Here is a 7143-nt window from a genome sequence, read left to right on the forward strand (position 1 = left end):
ATATGCTGATATGTTATGTATATGATGTGCGTTTTTTTGTTTGATTAACCTTATAGACCCTGCCTGCCCAATTTGGGGCCTGAGAGCCAAGTTTGGCCAATTATATTTTGTTTTTCCCACCGTCAGGCTCGGAATTTGCACTCGCCCGCTGCATTTGCTCTCATTATTGGTGCACTTCCACTGCTGACCACAAAGTATCTTTGTGATACATTGATGGTAGGGTGGCGCTGTTGAGCTTCTTCTAGCTAAAATCCCGTGAGGTGAAGAAGACCAATAGCCAGTGAGAGGATGCAGATGGAGCCTGGTGGGTGGTGGAGGTCTATCTATTCTACTATGGAGGGAGTTCCCCATCGACGTGAACACAAACAAACAGGTGAACACACACCTACACCCAGAGTTCCAGAATAATAAAACCGGGGCTAGCGTGTAGAGTGGAGCTAACAACGGGGCTAAGTTAGCATGCTGAGGCCGTGTTAAACATGCTGCCATTACTTGGTTGACATACTCTTTCAGGTAGTAGTCAGAAAGTCGAATTTTGAGCATAGTTCGATTAAGCTCTGCATGTAAATGCACTGTATGTTAGTATGAATGTTAACATACTGGTGTTTAGCTGTAGTCATTTATATTTTAATTTAGTTTTCTGTTTGCCGTGATTGTCACTGTGGAACGTTAGGCTAATGAATTAGCCTGTTGTCTGCTAACTGGTACAGCGTTACTTTGTGAGCATTAGAGCATAAGAGAGTCCTATTTTCCATCACCCAACACTCGTTCTAATGATGTTCTTTTGTTGGTCCATTATAATTTGTTTATTAACTCTTGCAGAAGACCTGAAAATAAGGAAAACATATAGTTTAGTGTATAAAACTAGATGTAAATTAACAAATCATGAAGGAAAATAATGGCACTTAATGGCAAAGAAAAGTACACAGCCCCTACAGATATTGCGGAGGTTCAGTTTTGGTCCTCCACTGGGAATAATTTTGGCTGCCTTAGACCTTCATTCGCTGTTCAAATTGCCGTTTGCAGTGTGTTTTTGACAACTTTGATTGAGGCGACAAGCCTCAACATGTGACCATTTCACAAAGCTCACATCAATTCATGCTACTCAGGATTCGTGTGTCTGCTGATCAGCACTCAACACGCTTACAGGAAGGTTGGGTTTGTTAATACTGATGTTGCCATTCCACTGATCAGTCGCCAGTGCTGCTGAATCTGTGGTCACATGTCACCTTGTACATCACTAATTTTGCTTTTAGTCTTATTCCTAAAAACACTGAGCAAAAGGAAGTCACATTTTATCACAAATAAATTGTCATTCATTTTCAGTAAGAGTAGGCACCAATCAAGGTCAGTGATTCTGACGTCTGTTGATTTAACTTGTAGTCTAAACAGTGCCATCTGGTATGATGCACATACGGTAGGTAGACCAAGAGGTGTAAGCAGCTTGCGCACCACGCTTCTCTCCTCTCAACCACACGTGTCCTCCACATTTCATTTTCTCCAGCCTGGAAGGGGCCACCTTCAACATAAATATACTCCAGAGTCGGATGAGAACACTGCAGCATCAAAACAAGATAACAAACGATGTCCCTTTTATATCATTCTCAGACAAACTCAAGCAGGCTCCAAATGTTATTTGTGATGGTGAGCTTGACAAGGTAAATGCTGCGCAGGATATACGCTTGAATCAAACAGCACTGTTTTCAAAGACCAGCATCAGCATGCAGGATAACTCTGGAGAAGAAACATTGAGGGAACAGTTTTTTGTTGGAACGTCTTAACATCATCTTCTGGCTGTGGTTATGTTTGTTGTATGTGTGGTTTAATTCATCTGAGTCCATGTGAATGTATTGCCATTTATACTGTGTTTAGTGTTTATGTTTAAGTTAAAGCCGACTGGATGGTAGCGTTGGTCCAGCCCAAAGATTCCTTGAAAAAGATTCCCCTTAAGCTAGGAGCTCACGTTTAGCCACATCAGTGCTTTTAGACTTAGATAGACTTGAATCACCTACAAGGGAAACTGATTGGTCAGAGCTTAGCTGTACAAAACAAAACAAACAAACAAACAAAAAAACACTCTTGACAACCACAAGTAAAAAGAAAGTTAAAATAAAATTAAAACTGTTAAAACAAGTTAAAACTGAAGTCAAACTAAAATATAAGCAAAATCAAGTAAAATCTAGTAAAATTAAAAAAAAAAATAGTATAAGCAAAATTAGCATATGAACAAATGGACATGAAATAGAGATGGAAGTATAGGGATGATAATAAGGTGCAATAATGTGCATTAATATTAATTTGGAATTATCTGTTGCAGAAAGGTGAATTGTTGTAAAGTTGGATAGAGTAAAGTGTGAAAGAAGTCCTGTAGCGTTCACTGTGGGTGTGGAGCTGAATCAGTCTGTGCTCCGCTGCCCCTCTATGGTTCGGTGTAGTGGATGAGATGGATTGTCCACAGTAGCTTGATAGCAGTTTGTGCAATGTCCTCCTGTTCCTCACCGAGACAACTCACTGCCAATTTGTCGATCCTACTTATGTCCCTTTTGCTGCAGAAAAACCTAGAGCTGAACTGGAAATTTGAGGTGTAAAAAGTGAACAGAAATGAAGATAGGACAGTGCCCTGTGGTGCTTCCACATTACTGACAACAGTATCAGACAGGGAGCCCCCCTGTCTCACCAACTAACGCCTGCCAGACAAGTAATCAGTAATCCAGTTAGTGGAAGATCCTTTGAATGACAGGCTGATATCAGCATGCTAGCATTTATACAAAAAGGATGCTGACATGATGTTTAACAGATAACGTCTGCTATCCTAGTACTTTCAGGTTAGCACTAAACCCATAGTACAGCTAAGGCTAATGGGATGTAGTTGTGAAAAAAAAGAGCAAAATCTAATAGATGATAATGGCAGGACATTATGTGAGTCTCAGGTGCACACTGTCCCCCTGATAGGCTATTTCATGTTTCCGTTGTTCATTCAAGAGACAAAATTGACTTTTACTGGTTAAACGGTCTCCCTGCGTATTGTGCAACATTCTCCCCCCAAGAACCACACATATTTGCTATTTTCTCTGTACTAACAAGTCGAAGATTTGTGTCATTTGACTTTAAAGGTCACGGTCGGCACCGTTCACAACTTCTCTGTGATGCTAAAATCCCTTTTTCGTTATGTCTTAAATTCAGTTTCAGAAGTTCCATTTTTATGCGTCAGCAGTATATGTGTAGAAGCGTTATTTTGACTTGAAGGGTTTTAAATGTATCTGGGTTAGCAACATCAACATCTATTTATGGCCTGAACCGTTCTTTTTACAGGCCTGTACATGAGTCTGTTTGTCTTCTGCAAACTCATGAGTGCGCCGAGCAAAAACATCATTCTTTTATCGGAAGCGTTTTCCTTTCCGTCTCCGTCTACCTCCTCTTGTCCTGTTGTTTTGATACGTGCCCGTGCCTCTGGGACTCCGCTTGTTTCTCTCTTTTCGTCCTCACAGGGAGAGAGTCGGGGAACTCCTACTTAGAAGTGGGACGTTCAGTTCTGCTCATTAAAAATAATTGGTCTGTGTTCAATTAAAGCGCAGTGACGCTCCTTTGATCCGGCTGGCTTGGTAATTTTTTTTCTCGTTGCAGTAGAGTGATAATAGATGTCTGAATGAAATTAGCTCTGATGGTTAAATAGGCAGAAGTACTGTATGTGTGTGTGTGTGTGTGTGTGTGTGTATACAGCTCCTGCTGCACCTTATGAGATGGTGCAACGTCCTGGGATGACAAAAACACAAACCATTTTACCTTTTCTCTTTCTCTGTGATTTAGCTGCTTTCGGCTTCTCCTGTTTGCGCATGAACACCTCGGTGACAGAAACGGCTTAACACACATAAAAGTTCACGCACGCACACCCGCGCGCTTTGTAAACTCGCCCCGGCGCCCACCAACACCCACCCACCCGCTCACGCACTTCGGATTTCTTGCTTCCACGCAGAGCTCTGCAGCATGAGCATGTTAATGTGTTGGCACTGGTTCCTGTTACAGAGGAAAGCAGTTCTGTTGAATCCCAATAGCCCAGGGGCACGGAGGATACTAAGCCAAGCTTTGACTGCAGTTAGGCTCCGACGCTGCCACTCCAATAATTTTCTCTCTCATCCCCTTGCTCATCCTCTTTGCACCTCTATTCCCCTCCTTTCTCTCTTTCCTAATCTCTACTCCCTGCCCAACCTTCTATCCAATTTGATACGTCTCCTTGATCTGGCCTTCCCTTTTAGCTCGCTGCATCCATCCTACGTCCCTCTTTTTCCCCCTCTTTGTGTTCTTGCTCGCTTTGCGGTGTTGAAATTTATGTAATTCTCAGCCAATCGGCCTCCGTTTTACATACATGCATAATTCAGACACGGTGGGGAAGATCAATGCTTTTTTTTAATTTTATTTTATTTTTGTAACCAGAAGCCCTACAAGATGGGCATTTCTGCTGAGCTACTGTGTCTAAATACATATTAATCACTGCACTAATAAACTATGTTTATGCACGTCAGCACGCAGGCATGTCAGGAAATATGCAAAAGCAATATGCGAGCTGCAAGCTTATGGCAACACATACAGAGATGCCAAAGCTACGGTACCAAAGGAAAACACTGCGTTAATCAATGATATAGCAACTGTAAAAGACATAGAAGGTTGATTGGTTGTTTTGGAGATCACAGGGAAACATCAAACAATTGCTTTATTACATAGACTTTATTACATTGTGGCGTGAGAGAAATCTACTAACAGCGATGTAAAAATAAACACTTTCATGTATCTGATGACTGACTGGAAGAAAAGAAATCTGACGCACATCATATGCAGCTTTTTTTTCCTCCGGGTCAGCGGATGATTATAGCTGGCCATGAACAAAGACTGCTGGGTATTTCCAGCTCTCTGCAGGGCTCATTTAACAGCATCAAACAGGGCTTTGCAGAAGCTTTTCCAATATTACCGTTCATTCAATGGTCATTAAATATTCAGCCCACCGCTGTCAGGGGTATTTCAGATAAGACGGGCACACAGGAGAGAGGCAGTGACACACAAGAGTCCAAGTTTCAAGCGCAAAAGGGCAGATTTTTAACAGATTTGAACGTTGGTACAGTTCTGAATAGTTCCACATCTCAGAAACTACCATGAGCAAGTAACAGTGTAGCACAAAATGCACCAAGTATCGAACAGACCTTATGAATTACTCTTTTAATTAATTAGGAGAAGAAGAAGAAAATATGTGCATATTCTGCACAAGTCCAGATGTCGTCATACTTGCTTTAACTTAAAGATGGGGCCGATGATTTAACTTTTTTTAAAGGACATTTTGTGAAATGAAGGGCCTGAAGTCAATGCATTTTTATGGAAACTTAAAGTAATAAATTAAGTATGTCAAGAAGAAAACTGGAGCTAAACTAAGAAAAGCAACGTGTGGTATTCACTTTCAGTTGTCTGGCACTTCAGAGAGAATAAAGTTAGCAGTTACTCCAGGATTTCCAGAAGAATACTCTGCAGGTGGCTTTGCGAGTTGTCAAACCGCGGCGATTCTTTTCTTGCTTCGCCGTGTTTTTGCCTTCTGTGGGAATAATTCCATTTTCGGATCTGACGAGTTTAAGGAGCAAGTCTAATAGGCTCTGTTTCTTCAGTGATTCCTGTGGAAGAAACCCGAATTCTCAATATGTAAAGTCTTGTATGTGTCAATAAATCTGAAGTTTTACTTGAAGAATAGGATAGAAATAAGAACAGCTGGAAGAATGCAACTGCTGCAGTTTCCATTGCTCAAATCACTGTGTGCATACAGTACATTATAAACAAACATGGGGTAGGGTAGTAAAATCAAATAAACGCAAGTGATTGCAATATAGTACCGTTGCATTGCCTCCCTAGAATAAAAATTAAGATATCTTACCTGGTTGTCTTGTAAATTATCAAGCCATGATAATGAATCTTTCTGAAGTTGCAGGTCCTGAAATCCTTCCTCAGTCTGTGTATTTTCCACAACACACAAGGTTAATACAAAAAATACAAAAATGCAAAGGATGTTGGCCATTCTTATTTGGTGCTTGTGTTCCTCTTGTTGAAAGAATTCTTTTTTTTTACAAAAAAACCCAGAAAATCTGCTGATGTTGTGCGCCTTGCATGTACATCACTGTAAGTCATCTGGTTTATAAGTAGTACCTAGACCCAAAAAAAAGGGAAAAGGGGCGTGCAGATCATCTGCGTCAAGACCCTACTCAATTCTTGTGTTTGCCCCATCAGTGCACTCAAGCGTGCTCAGCGTAATTTACAGCAGTCATTAGCACTGAGACAAAAGGTCTAAATAAGGACGTTTTCGCCATCCCGGTCTTCACTGCTGTCATGACGGACATAAACGCGTCGTAATCTGGTTGTATAATTGAAGGTCTTCCTGATTCTTGGAGGCGCCTTAAAGCAAATCCCTGTAAATCAAGTGCCATGTGCATCCATGCAAAATAAAACATTAATGACGGTGACATGGAGGAAACAACGATGTCATTAACCTTGCTGTGCCATAAAGTTGAATCAGCGGCAGCGCAGGAACAGCGGGACATCCAGAGGCCGAAAAAGGTCAACTTATCATTTGTTGCACCCCGGTGAACGTTTACAGTCTCTTTAATGAGATTTCTGCTCTGTTTAACTTAACACTTCTTCTGCATCTGGATTAAAGCATATTTGTCACAAGCTGAAATGATTAAGCAATGCTACATGCTTTAAATATGCATTACCCCAACAGAAAACGTAGTAAGTCTCCAGTTTAAAATGACCCTATTTTAATGTTTATCAGGCCGATGCGCAAGTTATTAGTTATATATATATTGCAGTATATTTCTTGTTTTCATTCATTTCAGATGTGGGTGGTAATATAAATGTATGGTACACAAGCCCAACCTGGTAAATAAATATAGTCTTTATTCTTTGCAATTAAATTTAAAATATTATTGACATTTTAAATACATGGCTCTTTTTTTTTTCCCCACTTTTCAACATATAACTCTAGTCCGTGAACATGTGAGTGGATGTCTTTATAGCCCATGTGGGACGTGCATGGAGAAAAGCTAAAGGATGTGTCCTCCTACGATAGACAACCTTGACATGCATCAACATTTCAACATATCGCCATTCTAA

The sequence above is a fragment of the Mugil cephalus genome, chromosome 7 (genome assembly GCF_022458985.1).
Source record: "Mugil cephalus isolate CIBA_MC_2020 chromosome 7, CIBA_Mcephalus_1.1, whole genome shotgun sequence".
Taxonomy (NCBI): Eukaryota; Metazoa; Chordata; class Actinopteri; order Mugiliformes; family Mugilidae; genus Mugil; species Mugil cephalus.